Source organism: Micrasema longulum, unplaced genomic scaffold (assembly GCF_059751315.1).
Source record: "Micrasema longulum isolate JH-2025_06_02 unplaced genomic scaffold, ASM5975131v1 h1tg001039l, whole genome shotgun sequence".
Lineage (NCBI taxonomy): Eukaryota > Metazoa > Arthropoda > Insecta > Trichoptera > Brachycentridae > Micrasema > Micrasema longulum.
In genome coordinates, this window is record NW_028278227.1 from 318118 (window position 1) to 338497 (window position 20380).

The 20380-nt window shown below is 31.5% G+C and overlaps 1 long non-coding RNA gene across 1 annotated transcript in view; it reads left to right on the plus strand.

Moving 5' to 3' along the window:
• LOC148277389 (uncharacterized) overlaps positions 1-20380 on the plus strand; it is a 42599-nt gene that overhangs the window by 771 nt on the left and 21448 nt on the right. The window lies entirely within an intron of this gene.

The following is a 20380-nucleotide window of genomic DNA, read 5'->3' on the forward strand; positions in this document are numbered from 1 at the left end:
ACCTGGTTCTGAATATGAAGGGATTAATTATTGTAAGCACCTTTGAGGGTATATCTTTTAAAAAGGTCCTATGTAAAAAAAATGTATGAACTTTAAAAAACATCTATTAGCCGTAAATATTCCTGGAAATTATATTATGCTTTTTGTTTACAGCTGAACAAAAATCATTGTTAGTAATTAATAATAAAAGGCTAAACCAAGAATGTAATATTCAAAAATTTCTTAAATTTTCTAGCTTTTAAAAACCAGTTAAAAATAGCCTTAAATTCAAGAAAAAAAGATTAGAATACAATTATGTGTGTAAACTTGAACCAGGAACCTTGTTGAGTGCTTTCGACTTCATGGTTTCAATCAGATAAAAATCCTGAGAAAGGAAATTGAGTAGAGAAAAGTGATCTTCGTAGTGTATTGGTCTGCCCATTTGCCTACTATGCTTGAGGCCCTGAGTTTGATTCCAGGGTGGATGTGAAATATTGTTTTTCAAGGTAATTAGGGATAGTAGTTTATGAAACATAAAAGGGGCTACCAAAACTAATGTGGTTATTAATTTTGTGGTTTATGTACTTATGCATGGTACTTATAGCACGGAATTGACTATCATTTGTGTGATAATGAGAGGCTTGGTGGGGTTTTTAGATTTACTAGTAATATTTATTTTTGTGCATCATTATCTTATCTGTACTCATATATTTCAATAAAAAAACAGTATTTAATAAACAGAACATATTGGAGCTTTGATAATCTAGGTATCTCATTCATGATTGAAACCGATTTTATAATTTTTCACTGGAACATTCCAAATGCAAGCGGGGATATAATTAATAATATTATTGTCACATGCAAAGTTTGTTACATAGTTTGTGGTGCATTGCTCAGGTGCAATGTTGTAATAATTATTTTTGTGCTTTTTTGCTCATCGAAAGACATATTGAAGTAGATTTAAATAATTTTTATTCGTTTTTAATCAAGCGTACTTAGTTGTTTTTGATTTTTAAATTGTTAGCAGCTAATTTGTTATTATTAATATTTATGAGGAGTAATTTATTATTTTTAATTATAAGATACTAATTTATTATTCAAACAATTATTGGATGTAAGTAATTTGTTATTTTTACCAAATATTAGGTGTAATTTTTTTTTTCTTACCATGATTGGGAGCAATTCGATTTATAATAAATATGATGGTTGGGAGCTAACTAGAGAATATAATTAACTCATTTACTCTTTAATTTAAAGCACCCTAACTTTTTATTTCATTTGAATCTGAAAATTGAAGATTTGAAGCATCAAAGTATGAATTTAAAGGATTATTTTGATAATTACTTATTGTAAATACTTCAAACAACTTGCTTGTTTCTGAAATAGAGTGATTTGTTTGGTTGAAGGCAGGCTCTACATAATATATTTTTGAATTATTCTGACTTCATTACCATAAATACTTATCTCTTTGATAGAAATATCGTTGGGCTTAACCTATTTTAATAACTGAACAACTTTAAATATTTGTTTGTAGAATTTATCATTTTAAAAAATGTTACATCTATTCACTTAAGGAAGCAAGAAAAAAATATACTGTATTATTGCATATGCCAGACATATATAAAATGAGTAATGCATTTTAAGGACATTAACCATGTCTCAATTAATTTATATCTGTCATTCGGCAAAATTGACAAACAAATGGCATTAAAATGTTCAATGTGAATTCTGTTGAAAAAACTACTGCGTGCTCTAGGATTCGAACATTATTTCTTCTGATAACTGGTCAGGCATCTTTTTTACCGAGATGAGCAAGTATATTTTCCCCCAGAAATGACTACCAACACTTCCCATAATTTATTTTAAAATCCTGGAGTATGTTTTTGTTTTTTGTGATAAGCATATTTAATTAATGCTTCGTTCAGTAATGATTTTATCTCTCAATTTGTTTAATAAATAAATAAATACTCATCTTAAAATGATAAGAAATTGAATTATTAATTCTTTTGCAGGTCTATTTCCTTGTATGAAAAAATATGTTCAATGTTTTTATTCAATTACCAATATTATTTACTTAGTTTACATGTTATTTAAATTGAAATCAATTTTTTTAGACACATGTTTGGAAATAAATGTTACTTAATTTATGTGGGCTTTTATTTATTAGTATTAATTATATGAAGTATGCTCAATTAATATTAATATTTAATGTTATTTTTAATGTTTGGTATGATTTATCTGTTAGATTAAATGGTAAGGGTGTGTTTAGCAGATTTAAGTGAATTATGTATTTTCTATTTCATTGAGGTAATATATGTTATGTTTAATATTCTAATATTATATTTATGAACCAGCCTGTCTTTTTTTAAATCTTATCTGATTGCAGTTGAATTTCTATTTGGAACGGGATATGTAATTTATACTATAGAAGGATGATTTGGAAATGCATAACTTATCATATCCGCAAAAACAACAATGGATTATCAAGAATTTCTCAGTGCTTGTAAAATATTATGTTATATTCTTTTATATTGAAATAAAGCAACATTTATTCCTTTTGTTAATAATTATTGTTTGTGTTTACTGATTATTTTCATACCTATGGCGTGCTAAATATACTGAATAAAGATTATTGATATTTTAATAGAAAAGGGCCAATGAAAATAATATGAAAAAGAACTTGTTTTTGGCTTCTGTATGTTGATTTTAAAAATGTAATTTTATTTTCATAATTATATTAAAAAGTACAACATGACTTCTAAAATAACTTACACGACAGTTAACTGTTTAGATTTACCACCTATTTATGTATAAATAAGCTATTGTATACCTATTTTTACTCAATTTTCCAATATTTTTGATTCAATGTTTAATTACTAGAATGCGCTTGAAAAAGTAATGAATAAACGGTACCATGGAACTGTATTTTAATATAATTGTATTTGACTGACCAGTATTCTTTTATGTAGTTAAGTAGATACTGAAGTATGTAATTTATTTTTGATGTTGACATTCTGTTTTCATTATTGTTTGTTAGAAAAGTGCAGTGCGATGTTTTAAAATTTATTTTGTTTTTAGGACAGACAGCTACTTTTGTAACAACCCGTAGAGGTAGGAAAGCTATTGCTATTGGAACTTATCGATTTACATTTCAGACTAACTCTGGGCTTTTAACTCGCTGGGTTTGTAATCATAGGAATTTTAAATGTAGGGCGAGTTTATTTGTAGATAATGCTATTATAGTTAGAACTAACCACAGACACAATCATTAATTATTATTGAAAAAATGGACATTCGGTCCCCGGTTAATTCAATTTTGTGGATTTAAGTTTACTCGTATTTTATTTCTGTAATCAAAAACTGTGATCAGTATATTTTTATATCAAATGATTTTGATAGGACCTTTAACACAATTTTATTACAAAAAGTGTATTGGTAAGTTTTAAGTAGAGCAGTGTATTGGTAAGTTATAAGTAAGTTTATCATACTTAACAGTTTCTTTATTTTTTGTTCTTGAGAATATCTTCTATTGTTCATGAAATATTATTGTATTGGTATTATTATTATTATACTCTACTTGATAGTAGCTATTTGTTAGTTCATGTAAAACATATGATTGAATGGATTTAATGGATTTGACGGATTTAACCTCAAGGAATAAATAAATAAAATAATTTATGTTACTTACTGTTTTTGGTTTATTACACACGAAAATACAAAGATTACACAAAGAATATTTTAGAGTGAATTTGAATACTGGTGGCGAGAAGGGCGAGTGACGTGTTACGTGCCCAAATATAGGTCCATTGGGCACTGCGGCCATAGACAGCAACACACCTTCGTCTCTCACTCTCTGGTCCCCAGATTATCAATATTCTTTTAATTTCTTGAGTTATACATGTACATATGTGATATTAATATTATTATTTATTTATAATTTTACTAAAAGAACCACCTGAATCAATAAAAGAGAAAAAAATGGACACTTAAAATTCAAATCGATATGTTATATGGAAAGAATATATTTATAGATAGGCAATAACTTCAAGATTGATCGATGACCCTGAACATTTCTTTCGTTGATTAATGTTTTAACCTCCTATTAGTGGGGATGTGGGAACTAAAGGATATGACATTCCTATCAAAAAGTCATTATTTTTTATTCATATTGATACTTCAATAGATGTTTTTTTTTTACTGTTTGTGAACATTACTGTAATTTCTTCCTTCTGTTTCAGTTGAATTTGTGATATCCAACCGTGGTCGGCGTCACTTAAAACTAAATGGGTACACATTCTACGCTGAGAAAATGCATCCAGAAATTCAGAAAGTTCGTTGGCGGTGCACAAGAAGAACATGTACTGCCTACGTCCATACGGTCCACGATTCAATCCTCGCAGTTCAAGATAATCACTCTCACGTTCCCCCCGTTCCCAAGTACTCCCAAGTGATCTCGGTTACGCCCTCCATAGACTATATAATGCAAAAATGATCTTTAACTCGGCGACACGCTAGAAAAAAAAAACTGGTCAAGAAATGAGAACTTGCAGTGTATTTCTACGTAGTCTTCTATAAAGAATCAATAATCTACAGATGATTCATGTTTCTTATCGCAGTTAAGCGTATTCTCATTGAAATCCCACCCAAATACCCCTTATTTATTTTAAGTAGGTTTATTTATTCCAATAAAAATCCTTAATAATTATGACATTAAATGAAAAAAAATACTCGGTGTCTGTTTAGAAATCATTAGTAATTGATGCTACCGATGCGAACTGGAATATTTTTTTTATGCCCTTTCCACTGTTTTCTTCATTTTCCCCAGTAAATCTGTCAATAAGCATTTTTTTGCGTAAATAAAATTCAAGGCATTAAAAATTCTATAGGTATAGTGTAAATTTTACTTTTTTCCCAGCTTTAACTTCATCGAATAGTGCATAGGATTCTGTGTACCAATACAGAACTAGTAACAGTGTAGCTTGATCTATTGTTACATGAGGGCGAGATGATCAGTCTTACCTTTCAAATGCTAGTCTAGGAACAATGCAATATTTCAATGTTAAAACTCCTCAAAATGTATTTTCTCATTCAACTTGGTGTTGAACGTTGTGTAGTGGTCAGCTCGTTAGGCTACCGAGTATGACATATAAATAATATAGGGTTATCAATCGCAATGATTCTATTATACCTTTTTGAAGGTAGTATTTTTAACCATCTCAAATTTTTTGATGAAGCCTTTATTTTGAGACAACTTTCTAGATGTAATGAAAGATAATATGCAATAAATTTGACATGTTATGAACATAAAATTTACTTGAATTTTGTAATGATAGTACACATGTGTAAGCACAAGGGAATTATATTTGTAATGGATTTTTCCATTAGTCACATTCCTTTTATTTGGGAATAATATAACATACTTAGCAAATAAATGTAGATTTATAGGCGCATCGTTATACTTGCGTGTAAATCAACTGTGTGAACTAAAATTAAAAGAAAATTTAAGTTCTTGGATTTTATTGCCTATTTATTGATTACCGAAGATATTTTTATTAAAATTATCAATAAACACACAAAGTTCTGTAATTAATTATATTATTTGATAGAGTGTGGTGAGTAACAGGGAGGTGTATAAAATTTACTTACCAATTAAAATTTATTCTTTTTGGTGCATAGTTTACAATAAAATAAGAATTAATATTTGACGCACTAACATTGTGATTTTTTACATTTAATAATTGAACTACAAATTTATTTTGTGTAAAATCACTAAAATAAATTTAATATGCTCACTGGTTTCGGAACACAACCGCTCCTTCGTTAAGACTTCAGACTGATGGTACGTCCAGAGTCCACCTCGAGGACTTTGCGACCTACTGGTAGGACGCACATTTTCTTGTTATGACGGTTTCTAGATCTGCTAGCGAGACTCCCCGAACTGATGCCCGCATTTAGAAACAAAATTCAAGGCTAAGTTTTGTTGAGTAAGTAGTGCGTATATTTTTCTCTTAGTGAGTGAGTTTTTGATACATGTTTCTTCTATCGGTCTAGCCATAATGGCTGTGAATATCATCTGTCTAAATCTTCCGAAGGACACAGCTCTGGACGTTTATTAAAAAAAACTGAACTTAAATGTTTTAAATCTTACCAATGATTTAAACTAAATTATCAGTACCTAAAATACAACTGCTAACTGCTCCAATCCAATACCCAATACCCACCCCTTATTCCTATTCCGAGAGATGTAGATTTAGGGACTTGTTATTCGGTGCAAGCTTTTAAATATTTAGTCTTAGTTTATGTTTTAGTCTTGACAAAAGAAGGTCTTGTTCTGAAACCGGTCTGCGTATCTTAGTAATTTTGTACAAAATAAATACACATTTAAATTATTTACTAAATCAAGATCTCTATGTATAAAAATAATATATGAATATTTTATATTAACTCTTAAAACTTCTGTGGTTGCTATTTTTGTAGTAATAACACAACCATAATAAACATACGCCATACAAAATTGGTTTGAATAAATTAATTTTGTATTTTATAAATGTTAAGTGCTTTGTTCAAGTAGCTTTTAGTCTATTTGTGAAATAAAAAAAACTTAGTTATGTATATTTCATTGTGTCCATTAGGGAAACTTGACAAAAATCTAGTCATTTAAATAAATGTTATCTTATAAGAATCATTCCATAATATTATAATGTATTTGTTTTCATTGTTTTTCTAAATATAATGTTGATTTTTGTATGTATGTATGTATGAAATAGGTTAAAATGAATTGTCTCAGGTATATTAAATATGCAATGCCTATTGCTCAGTTATTTTCTTTTTATTTGAATATATGTATAAACAGTAAAAATCTTTTGCATATACATAATAGAAATTGTGACATTGGAGTAGAGATCAAAAATATTTCTCGAACATTGTTGGATGTCTACGTAACCGAATATTTTGTAAGTTGTAGGCACCGTTTGTAGGATCACTGTCACTCTTTGATTTTGGTCACCTACGCATTTTACACCTACTTTAAAATTATCCCAGCTATTGTTTATGATTTTTTTTTCTTAAGCAAACAAACCACCTATTGTGCCGTTGTTTCGCCCTGGGGCTAGTAGGGGTAGGCATAGAAAACTGAGCGCCATATATGTAATATCATGCTTGCAGGCCTATTATTCCGACTTTTGTCATGTTCATCTTCAAGTATTTATTTGATTCAATAATTCTATGTCTTTCTCGGTCTTCCTCATCAACGTGGTATCGTAAATCTTTTTCAGCCTTTCTTATGCCCCACTTTCGCTCCGCATGTCCAAACAACTGATTTCTTGATTTGTCCATATTTATGGGCACATTTTTAACGAGTTGTTAAATCGCTGTTAATGAATGGGAATCATGTTGTGGTAGGCTGTAGTTCGAACCTCAAACTTCTGTTCCGTGAGTTCGAGACACTACGATGAGAGCAAAACCCGGTTTAAAATTGGTTTTTATAAGTAAGTTGTATACTAAATGTATCTGTCCTTACGTTTTCTTTTTAGAAGAAAAAAACAGTAATCGGCGGAAATTTAAAATGCTGCAAGGGACCACGTGTAAATTGTTAAGTAGAAGATTTTTTTTCTTCATCAGGCCCTTTTATCAAAACATGATAACATCGGTTACATGCATTTACAAATTATAATAATCATATTACTTAAATAAAATTTTTAAAAATTGTTTTTTTCTTTATTTACTTATAAATACAAATTTTCGTTGTGCAATATTTGTTCTAACATATTAACCATCAATACAGGGGGGAGTGTGGTAGTTCTTTCATGGTCCGTTGACAATCGTTGCAAACCAGGAATTTAAGATAACCCCACAGTAAATAATTACTGGGGTTCAATCGGGGGAGGGCGCATGTCAGTCAGTGAGGAATAGTGCGTCGGCGTCGGGGTTGTTGGGTAAGGTCTGAACTAACTACTTCTGATGTTTAATTTATTTCCAAAGTCTCCAATTAAATTATGAGTACACTTGTCCGAACTCCATGGTATTAAATTCTTGTGTTGGGTTTGGACGAATCAATACTGTAAAACATCAATAAAAGGAGGCTGTGCCAGGGTTTTTTCAAGTTTCATCAGTTCTTGAGCAAAAAAGCAGTTGGATGGGTGCAAATGCAATAATCGTAAAAAAATCAACGAAAGAACGTCCCGCCAGCCAAGAGTAGGTACGTAACTGCATGTTTATGTGTGTGTTTAGAAAGTCGCAACATGAATCACAAAAATGAAATCGTTTGACATTTCAGCGGTGATATTCTGAACCGCTCTCGCGGCCGTAGAAAACACTTTTATCTCGTGTGTTTGCATACAAAATACGCGAGATAAAAGTGTTTTCTACGGCTGCGAGAACGTTTTGAATCACCTGTTGTAACGGTCATCCTCGGGAATACGGTGAATTTCGAAAGAAAGACGTATTGTAGGTATTTTAGACTTGTAGAATTTTGCTGGTTGATGCGGGGGTAGAGTTCCTTCCCCAGTTAGATTTGAACAGATGAAACGACGTTGATGTTTGATAAAACACCGAACTTAGTTGTGAATCGCGAGAGTAACGGCGATAACCTAATTGAACTAACTGACTGACTGATGTTATGCTCTGTGGTCCTTGTATAGGTCGTGTTTTTTTTGTTCTTGACCTCTTTATGGCGGGTATGAAGTTAACGTACTCCAGAACGTTGCACTGGATTTGTTATTATGTTAACGTCTTGTGTGCAATAATGTCGGTCTAACACAATTTAATGTAACAAAATGCCCAGTAAAAGTTCGGTCGACGCTCTAAATTTCTAGAAAATCATTCGGCGCGTGTGTGTGTCATCGATCTACGGATGTTGTGCTCACAGACCTCTACGGCAAAAGCTCAATGCTCCGTCGAACAAATATTTTTTGCGAATGAAATAGGTTAGGACATAAACTTCACATCCAGCTCCTTCCACTGAGCTCACCTTACGACACCGCGACAATTTCAAAAAATTAAGTCCACTCCCCCCCCCTGTGTGTTACGAAATATGATTGATTTTCGTCGTTCATTTTCTTCTCGCGAACAATTGACCCGGCACCATTTAAAATTTCCATCGACGATATTTAATTAAATGTCTATTATTACAGAATATTTAGCCGCGGAGTATATCGAGCGACCTATCGGCAAAGCGCTGCTTATGTGCCACGGGTTCACTTTCTACGAGCACCCTCCCATGAGGGGACAGAAAACAAGATGGAGGTGCTCTTCATACTCAAGATTAAGATGCCTGGCTTCCGCGTTTACCAAAAATGATGTCGTTGTGGCTCTGAAGAATGAGCATACCCATGAAGCGCCAAAATATTTTCGGTCTGCCAACGGAAAGTTTATAAAACTCCAAAAATGTCCCCCGAAATTGAAAGAAAACTCATACGCTATTACGTCACCATAATTACTCGGCATATTTTCGACTTTTAAGTATTTGACCTTAGAGTATATACAGATTTATATACTCTAAGTATTTAACAGTATTATGAGTGGGTCTAAATATATCCATATAAAAAAGTACTGGATTTAACCCCCTAATGAGTTTAAGGTGAAAAACGTTTTTGGGAAGGAAATATTGAACTGAAATTATGGAATTGATCAAAGATGCGTATTTAAAAATACGGGGTCACCACTGTCAGGATATGATTCGGTGTTAGATCACATTCCGATTTAATTTATGAAAAATTTGATGATGATTGTTATTATTATAAAAATTTATTTAATTTATATATGATGGTAAATTTACAGATGACCTAAAATTTACTTACTGTTATAAAACTATGATTAATTAATAATTTAACTAAATACACCACATTTAAATATATCTAAAAATTTACGTAGTACACAAATAAATTATTTCTATCCCTAATATAATAGCATTTCGCTCGAAAAGTGGAGATGCTTTCAGCTTCCCTGAGACTATGAAATGATACTCGATTAGGATAACTTACATGATATTTACTTTTCACTGAATTTACAATCGATAGCTTTAGATATTAAACGTCACTTATTAGTTCGAAGGCTGTCGGCGTGGAAAAAAGAACGGTCTCTCTCGTGTCCTTTTTTTATGATGTTTTTACAGCGCCCTCTGTTGGTCGGTCTCGCATATTGTGCAATGTTCAGACACAGGCATTTACAGGGTTTTTTTTTTATTTATTAAGTAAGTTTTTAACAGTCTAATGACCTTTCATCGTATGATTTTAAGTAATTATGTTACACACTGTTGTAACATTCACCATAGGGAAATATAACTTTTTATTTATTTACATTTTTAAAGTAATAAAGGTCTATGAAATACTGTCCAGAAAAAAAATTAGTTGCCTGTTACTTATTAGTAGCATAAAAAATGTTTTTGAATTTGCAATTTCGAATTCCGCAAAAACGGTAAAAAAACCTAATACGTCACGATTCATGTTTATTTGTTCCAGACCATTCAAATTTGTTTTGAAAATTGTCATGAATCTTGACGTCACAACTATCAAGGCCAAACATGTCGTATTTTTCTAGTGACGTACTTAAAAAAAAATATATATGAGTTCATTTCTCTACAATATCCATATTGATTTTGAAAATACAATTTATTATTAGCAACCCATTTTATATATTTTTATCGGTATTCGTAGCATGTGAGAATTCCCTATTCTTCCATCAGTTTATTTTTGTGATATGTCTTAATAGGTTTTTCAACAGAGATAGAGAATATTTTAAGCACTAACTTTGTGGAACATTATTATCCAATATATTGCAATGAAATAACTTTTTTTGTATGCACCACTTTATTTATTATAATTTATTAACCAACTACTTTCGGAAAAACATTATGCCTTCTTCAGGGTTAATTACAAACTAACATTATATTAAATTTACACAGTGAGGATAGAGTGGGTTTATGTGTATCAAATAAATGTAATAACATATTACAACAGAGATGAAGAACATTTAAGATAAGGTAATGTAGAAGTCAAGGCATCTACAGGGCTTATGATCTGTCAATGGCTGGTTTAAGTGGCCACTTTACACACTGTGTAACATTCACCATTCAGCCTATATTTGAACATCTATATTCCTTCAATTCTTTTATCTGTTGGTGTTTGTGAAGTTAATTTATAATATAAAGTTATAAATGTTCTTCATCTCTGTTGTAATATGTTAATATAAACAGCTCCCCGGGGAGTTGAATCCAGTCCTTGTCTACAAAAATTTGGACAAACTCAAAATATTGTAAATAAATGTAAGTAATAGTCCTATTTTGAATATGTTCCTCACGCATAAACCCCTAGTTTCTACCCCCTCTCTTCTCTTTTAGCCACACCCACTCTTCCCTCACTGTGTAAATGTTATATTATGTTAACTTGTAATTAGCTCTGAAGAAGGCACAGTATTTTGCCGAAACTAGTTAGTTAGTAAATTAAAAATAACAAAGTTATTTCATTGTGATATATTTGATATAAAAAAATTTATTTAGATTTTGAATATGGAAGTCGAGGAATTTACAGGGTATGGGCCTATTTAAAAAAAAATCACATTTTTTAAATTTTTTTTTTTACGTGGCCTTTGTTCGGTTTATGTGGCCATTATAAATTTAATGTCACATGTCTATATTCCCTTCTGTGATCTTTATCTTTTTTTAAATGCCTAATTGTCAATCTTCATAATATTTCTAGGGGGTGAAATCCAGTACGCGAAGATTTGGGCGTACAAAATATATTGTTTATTTTGATATTTTTGGCCATTATTTTTTGTTTCAGTATATTGAATTTGCATATTGATTTTTCGGTCTCATGGTGGAGTGGTCAGCGCGTTTGCCTGCCATTCAGAGGTCTCATGTTCGATTCTCGGCATGGTTGACATGAAATACTTATTACAAAGGTGTTTTTACACTTGAATATTTCACAGTCCATAGACTGGTACATGAAGCGTAAGACTGATCATCTTTCCTCCGTGCAACAAAAATGATCAAGATACACCGCAATTGGTGTACCGATGCAGTGCCCTATGCACCATCAGGTGCGGAAAGGGAATGACGGTATTGAAAGTGTCCTAAAATAATAATAAATATCAACATCGCAATAAAATTTCGCTTAAGGTGTTTTGATTTTTATTCGATCAGAATCATTAGAATATGAACATAGCGGGTAATTTAAATAATAATAATGTATTTTATTTATTATAGCTTTATGATTCTTTGCATCACTGCATACTGTTATAATATAATGTACTAATATTTTGTCGCGTATTTTGTAGATGTAACGTATATTCGGTAACTATCCGGCCTACTCGGCCTAATTTTACTATCCGGCCGTATACCAGATAGAAGCTCGCGCAATGTCCGGGGGATGTACATATAATTCAAAAGTTTAAATTGTGCGCATTTAGTTATTTCAAAGAATAGAAATAGGAAACATAAATTGATCTCGAATTCGGATTTAGGTACTGGGCTTATTATGTCAATCCTTCATTTCGCAAGTTCGTTCGTATTGTATATAGTGGGAATGAAAGCGAAACATTTTGATTGCGTTAGAGTGGGATGAATATAATGAGATACGAATGAACTTAGGTATTATCATTCATAAGCATTTAGGGTGGCACGATCAGGTTAACGAAGTTAGTCGTAAACTTTAAAGCTGTTTGCATTCACTTAAAAGATTACAGAATTTCTCACCAATTAATGTTTAGCAAACATTAGTCCAGAGCTTACTTCTTCCACTCCTTGACTATGCGGATGTATGTTATCCAGATGCTAACTCTGAATTACTTGATAAGTTAGAACGATTGCAGAATATTTGTATTCGTTATATCTTTGATCTTCGCAAATTTGACCACATAACTGAGTATCGCAAGCAACTAAACTGGCTCAGTATCAGGCATAGACGAAACATTCACATTCTATCACTTCTTCACAATATTTTTAATAATCCCACTTCGTCTGTTCATCTGAGAGAGCTCATCCAACCTCTTTCACAACACGGACTATCTCTTCGTTCTAGTAACGAGAGAACCCTTTTAATATCCTGTCATAGCTTTAATTGTGTTGCCTCCTCTTTCACAGTAGTAGCTGCTCGATTGTGGAATAATCTACCCACTAGTGTTTGAGACGCCCCTTCTTTATTTACATTAAAGTCAAGATTGAAATGTCACTATCTAAATATTTCAATTGTTCTTATATCCTTCTTCTTTCCTTCCCATGCCCTCTCCTCTCTTCATATTTATAGTGTTAATTTTTAAAAATATATTTTTATTTTGTTAATCTTTGTTTAAAATTTTTGTATAAAATTGTAAGATTCAATATGTCCATGTATTTATAATTTTCTCAAACTAAACGGTTTGGGTAGGTAGGAAGAAATTGCCTCAAGGCAATATGCCCGCCCTTATATGTATATAAATTGTCAAATAAATAAATAAATAAATGAACTTACGGAACCAAAGATTGACATAATAAAGGTCTTGCCCATTTCCCTTAAAAAGTAATATTATCATGATATTTTAAATAAATTACTAAGATATCTGCTGTTTTTATAAAATTAAAAAAAAAATACCTTTGACAAAATTTTTAAAAACAATTGTTTTAAAAAATAATTATATTATTCTATGCATGAAAATAGCTTGGTTAATTTTATTTCTGATGACTTTAAATCTTTGTAAACTGAAATAAACGTTTGCGGAAAAATCGTCATTGTTTAAATAAAAATTTAGTTTATTTATTTTATTTTTTGTTTTTTTTTACAAAATACATAAGGGGTAAAACAGAGTATTAAAAAAATAAAGGATAACTACATAGCAATGAAATAATTGCATCTAATAACTTAAATATCTCCAGAAATACAATAAATTAAGGGTCAAGATTTTCGGTATTCCTCCGTTATACATTTACGAATCGGTTAAAATATTTCGTTATGAAATAACTAATGCTCATTGGGAACAGAATGGGCATTTCACCAAAAATCGGAGGTAAATCACCACTACAATAGAAAGTTTACTAGTGTGTCGAATGTTGCGGAGTATGCAGTAAAAGAGTAATCCTCATATATAATTTTCTCACTACGTTTCACTTTCGATAATACAGGTATATTCGGGAGCGAGATAAACAACATCAAGCGTCACATGCGCAAAAAAAACAGCAAAGTTTCTGATACTACTCCCAGACGCCAGTTAATAGGTCTCCAACTTTAGTCGGGGGTGATTTTTCATGTTTTGAGCAATTAGATTAAAATATTATCACTTTTGACTTCAACCATAAATAATTGACTTCAATTGCATATGAATATTACATTTTTCCGATTTAAAATTTCTAATTTTTTGCATGTGTAATGACTATACAGCACCGTAACGCGCGGATGTTATTGGGACAGCAAGGGAAAGGTAAATATGCTAATATGTCACCTTGCTCACACCGATCATTGTGGTTTTGGATGCAACAGGATTTACCATACACGCTGTATAATCAGACTCACCGACACTTTTCCAAAGTTCGAACTTCCCTGTATCACAATTTTATTCCCACTTTTTTAGCATTCAAATTATTTACAGCTAGTTCGAAATGCCGCTTAAATGGAAGTATTTAGGTATAGCACTACGCAAAATAAATTATTTTAAGTTGTCCTAATCTGGTTTAGTAAATAATACTTTACATCAACGGAAAAGAGGATGCAAAAATGATTAGGAAGAAATATTGCCCCCGAGGTGAGAATTTGATATAATAACCGCAATCCGTTGGGAACACTTTTCTTCACTTGTCACGCATTTTGTTTTACGACGCTTAACCTGTAATTAGTGTACTATGACAAGATGCATGTAATAATCTAAATCTGCCATAATTTAATCTTCCAGTTTTCCGTCGTTGGCGCTACCAAAGCACGCAAAAAATCCGCGACGACTGGTTCAAAGACGAACGGTTTAAAGACTGGATCCAGAGGGTCAGTGGCAATAATAGGAGGGTCTGCTGCAAGCTCTGCAGAAGCCAGATGGTCTCCAAGGTTCATATTCTAATACGCCACACGCAATCTGCTAAACACCAGAATGCCAAGATCTTTCCACGCCAAGCTCTGTTCTGGAATTACTAAATACGAGTATTCAAAATAACCTGCGTAATAATGTAGTGTGTGTGTCATACTGTGGAAATATACCAAAATTATTTCGTGTTTAGGAACCAGACTGTTTATGTTATTTATTTAAATATTAAAACGCCAATAGAGGTACGACAACGTTATCTGTATTTCCATTTCATAGACCTACATTTTTGGTCTATTTCTAGTCTTTTTAGGTGAATATTTTTTACTACTTGTGTCTGTAGACCAATTTTTTTTTCAATTCTAGGATTATCGATATTTTGCAGCATTCTCACGATATACTCGTCTATATATCTACGACATGGAAATATCACATACTACGAATACCGATAAAAATATAAAAAAATGGATTTCTAAAAATTTATTGTATTTTCAAAATTAATATGGATATTGCGGAGAAATGTTTTCTTACATATATTTAAAATTGATTTTTTTAAAATACGTCACTAGAAAAACGTGACATGTTTGGCCTTGATATGTTCTAAACAAATTTGAATGGTCAGGAACAAATAAACATGAATCGTTACGTATTAGAGGCGTGGCCAATGGAATGGCCGTTTTTGCGGGAATTCAAAATTCAAAATTTTTAAATATTTTTTATGCTACTAATAAGTAACAAAAAAAATTTTTTTACTGGACATTATTTTATAGACCTTTATTCCTTAAAAATGTTAAAAAAAACGTGATGTATCCCTATTGGTTTTTACTAACAGCAAAATTAAGGTAAAAACACAGTTCAAAAGGATTTAAGGTCATCCAAAAATTCTAATAAATATATTTTTACTGATTTATATACAATTTCTTTATTGCACAATCATAAATTATTATTATTTCAGAGGTCCTAGACCAAAAAAACTAATTTATGTGATTTTCTTCTCTCATGCGAATTTTAGTCCGTCAATTTCAAACTCTAACAATGTATTGTTGTTTAACTGGCGTGCCAAATATTTTATTTGATTTATTTAGTTGGAGCAGATAATTTCATCGGTTTACTTTATATGACAGTATTAGAAGCAAACTTAGAAACCAAAAACGGAAAATTAGTTATTGATGCCAAAATAAACAATACATAAAAACCTACCTACCTAAATAATAGCGTAATTCAAAACCGTCTTTAAATCTTGCAAAAACAGATTTCAATTATACGTTTTGACACCGCAAACTTAGCTTTCTCCATTGAGTTGGTGAAGCATAATTTGAAATCTCACAATTCTTTTTTCAAAGTTTTTCAAAACTCCTTCAATGGTGATTTCTAAGTTCTGATACCGTCATATTATTGTTTAACTAGTGTGTTAAGTCAGTTTTAAAAATATGTAAGAATTGTAATAAGCAAAACGTATTTCCACCAAGAAAACTCTTGAAAATTCATTTTAACATACACGAATTTGGTTATGGTCTCGTGGTTAGTGACACAAAATCGCTGATCAAAGGTCCGTGGCTCGAATCCCGTTCTACCGCAACTTCGTTTTCGTTTTCTAACAGTGAGTTATTTACAACTTGATTAAATGCCCCCGAAATCGAAATGTTTGGGTAAATCAAAAGAACGCAAATATGTTTGTTTTTTTTTAAATGTTGATAAATCTGCATACTTAAAAAAATGTATTGCATGATTACTAAACTTTCTAGTCTTTGATGTGTGATGAAATATATTATATTGTTATTTATTATTATTATAGCATATTTTTTTTAGTACCCACTTACTAACAGTGCTAGTTGACTCGCGAAAAAATGAAGTTAAGGTTAAGGTGTATACACCGGATTGACCGCCTCACGGTGTAGTGGTCAGCGCGTTTTCCTGCCATGCGAGAAATCTCAGGTTCGATTCCCGGCATGGTTGACACGAAATATTTAAATTTCATAGTCCCTGGACTGGCACCTGAAGCGTAGTACTTATCATGACCAAGATGCGCTGCGATTGGTGAACCAATGCAGCGCCCTATGCACCATTAGGTGCAGAAAGGGAATAACGAATGAATGAAATACACCGAAACCTCTTTGCACGGTTTCGAAATAACACGGTACAAAAATTAAATTCATAAATATTTTTGGACGTTAATTTAACAATGCTTAATAGTAATATAATTTAGTAAAGTATTATTATTGGTTATAATTTGAATGGAAATATTACACAGGCTCTGGTCTCAGGCAGGCGCCGTGGTGCAGTTGGTTAGACGGCCAACTGTGAAACTGGCGTTGGGGGTTTGATTCCCGCTAGTTGCAACAGAAAAATTCAAGAAATATTATTTTCTCAATTAGTCTGGTGTTGTGGTGTATTTTTCATTACCCCCTTCCATATACCCTCCATCCCACCCGCTGACAAGCCTCTAAATAGAGGATTAGCGGGTTATTCGTTTAAATTATTATTTTTTAAATTAAGTGATGTGCGTAAACGGCTTCAGTGCATCGGGCTTAAGAAAGAGACTGGCAACTTGTAGAGCGTCGTATCTGTCGCACGAGTCCAGTATCTGTAACGTGGACGAATGACAACGTCGGCGCTCTTCAAAGCCGAAGTTAGCCGATTAGGCCGGCAGCGGCAGTCACTTTCTTAAGCCCGATGTACTTAATTCAATGCCGGGTATAAATGAACGTAGTTATGCAGAAAGCCGCCAGCCATAGAAAACTGAGATAATAGTGAAAAGAGTGAATAATCAAATCTATACAACAGTTGGAATGTTTCTGACTTTGAAAAATTGATAAACAATGAATGCATCAGTTTTTTGTTTTACAAACAAGAATCTTATGATGTATTTGACCAGTTTTAATGATTTAAGTACCGCGAGATTGACCTAATGCTGTGGGTGTTTTCTTCAAATTGAGAAATGCCGTTTTTGTGATCGACACTTTTTCGGAAGGTGATAATTACAGTATTTTGTGTGAATGCGGTCTGGCTGTTTTTAGCGGAACATAGAATTGACTTGACTGTACCTGATAACACCAAAATCTCATTGATTCAAAATTGTGGGCTGGCTGGTTTTTGCACAAGTACATTCAAATGTACGTCTATTGTTTGATATTCTTAGTGAAAAATATATATATTATATACTTAGTGAAAAAGTATTTTGTTGTCATGTTATATTTGTAAATAAAATTAAGGTGCAATAAAAATAGTAAACAATTTATTTTTCAAAAACCGAATTGATTATTATACAAGGAAACCTATCTTTTATCGTTCTTTTTTTAGTATACTTTTTTTACACGGTATTGCGTTGAACGTATCCACCGTGTAAAACAGGGCGGTGTGATTGTAAAGCCTTCGTCAAAATGGGTTGGTTATTTAAACCTTTTTTTTGAGCAACGTGTTTTGCCTATTTTGAAAAAAACGAACGGCCGCAATCATGGATTATTTTTTAAGTTTAGGAGAAAATTCTTAATCGGAAATAATTCTCCTAAATATATTGTATTATATTTTGTATTGTGCCAAAGACTTTTTGTTAAGTTCCTAAAATCTATATTAAGGTTTTGTTTAAATTGTCCTAAACCAGTAAAATAGTTATGTTTTGATACATATATGACTTTTTACCAAAATAGACTTATAACTTTTGTACAAAAATAATATTATAATAATTATAAATGTATATACAGTGTCGTCAGTATGAAAAAGAAATAAAAAAAACCTGCTTATTGTTTTTATTTAAATTAAAGAATTTCAAGACTATTATTTTATATTTATTTTCGGGAGAATAACCATTGCATTAATGATTTCTATCAAAACGCATTTGCCGAACAGTACAGTGTTCGCATGTAAGTAAATACATTTTAAAAACTTGTTTGTTAATATGCTCTTCTGTCAAGTTTAGATTTCTTTTTCGAAAACTTTTTTATCAACATTTTTGGGCAAAGTATTAAACAATAAAAAAGAGTAATGCTTGCACCTTTTAATAAATTACGGCTTCAAGGGATTATTTTACAGGCATGTATTTAAAATATTTGTATTGTTAAAACAGCCATCAAGCAGTAGAGTACTCTGAAAATATAGTCTAATTTAATTGCGATGTGTAATGTCTATCATAACTGTCACAAATATAAATATTGTGTATTTATTTATTAATTATTTTGTATTGTATACAATATTAAACAAACAATAAAATGTGTCCTCACTGGGGTAACCCGTGTCGAGGACACATTACAATTTACTTATTTTTTTACATGTGAGAATACACAGCACATAAAAAACATATAAAGAGAGAAATTTACAACATTTTAAAACAGTAACCCACAGTCATAAAATTAAGAATAGTCCAGAAGGATCGTAGAATCATATTTGAATACATCGGACTGTGTCCAAAAAAACCCCCAGTTTGTCCCACTTTCCAGATCGCGAAAAATATAATAATTACACAAATGTAAGATATTGAAAAAAAAGCAATTTCTTAATTTCTATAAAATTTTATTGTACATGCGGAAACATTGATTGACACAACAGAGTATATAAGTAAAGGGTCATGCAATAATTAATTAATGAACTTTAAAAACGGATATTCGTATGTCATGTTAAATAATATTTGATGTTTTAAAGATAATGTCGGTCAAATGTCCACCACGGCGTTGTTTAATCCGAGATCCAATTTTTATTAGTTCTCTCATTAGATGAGCAAAGTAGGGTAAAAAAAAAATACTACCTTGGCAACCCTAACGTCCATTTTGTTTTCTTCGACAATCTGACAGATGGAAAAATAATTCAGTTTTTAAGTAATGCATTTGCTACTTACACATGCATTTGCTACTTGCACATGAAATGTGATTCTACCATGTTTTTTAAGATCCCAGCAGTATTTATATACTTTGAAACAACACAACACGGCAAAGTTGAATTCAAATCGGGAGTTGCGTACTGAGCGACGTCTACAAAGAAAATAATGGGTCAAAACGTACAACTACTCTTTTAAGAGTAGTTTAATCGCCTTCTGTTTGATGCGCGAATCCGGTTTCTGGACTATTCTTAATTCTTTTCCCACAGTTTTAATCCTTTATTGGACATGTATTTTGTGTCGATTTACGTCTTGCAAATTTAATAAAATAAATGGTTTTCTTTTTTAAGACAGTGAACGTATTGAATTTTAAAAAACTGAGTGGAAGACTGGTCTACTGGTGTATGTTATTACGACATAAGACTTATTATTAATATGAAGAATTAGAAAATAAACACCTCAATTCTGGTGGTATGTTTATGTACCACTTTGTTCTATGTGTCCTATAAAAGGTTTAAACACTACACAATACTACAAATATATAATTTATTTTATTATTCCTATGTACTTATAATATATTATTTATATTTTAAAACGTATTAAAAAAAACATGAACTA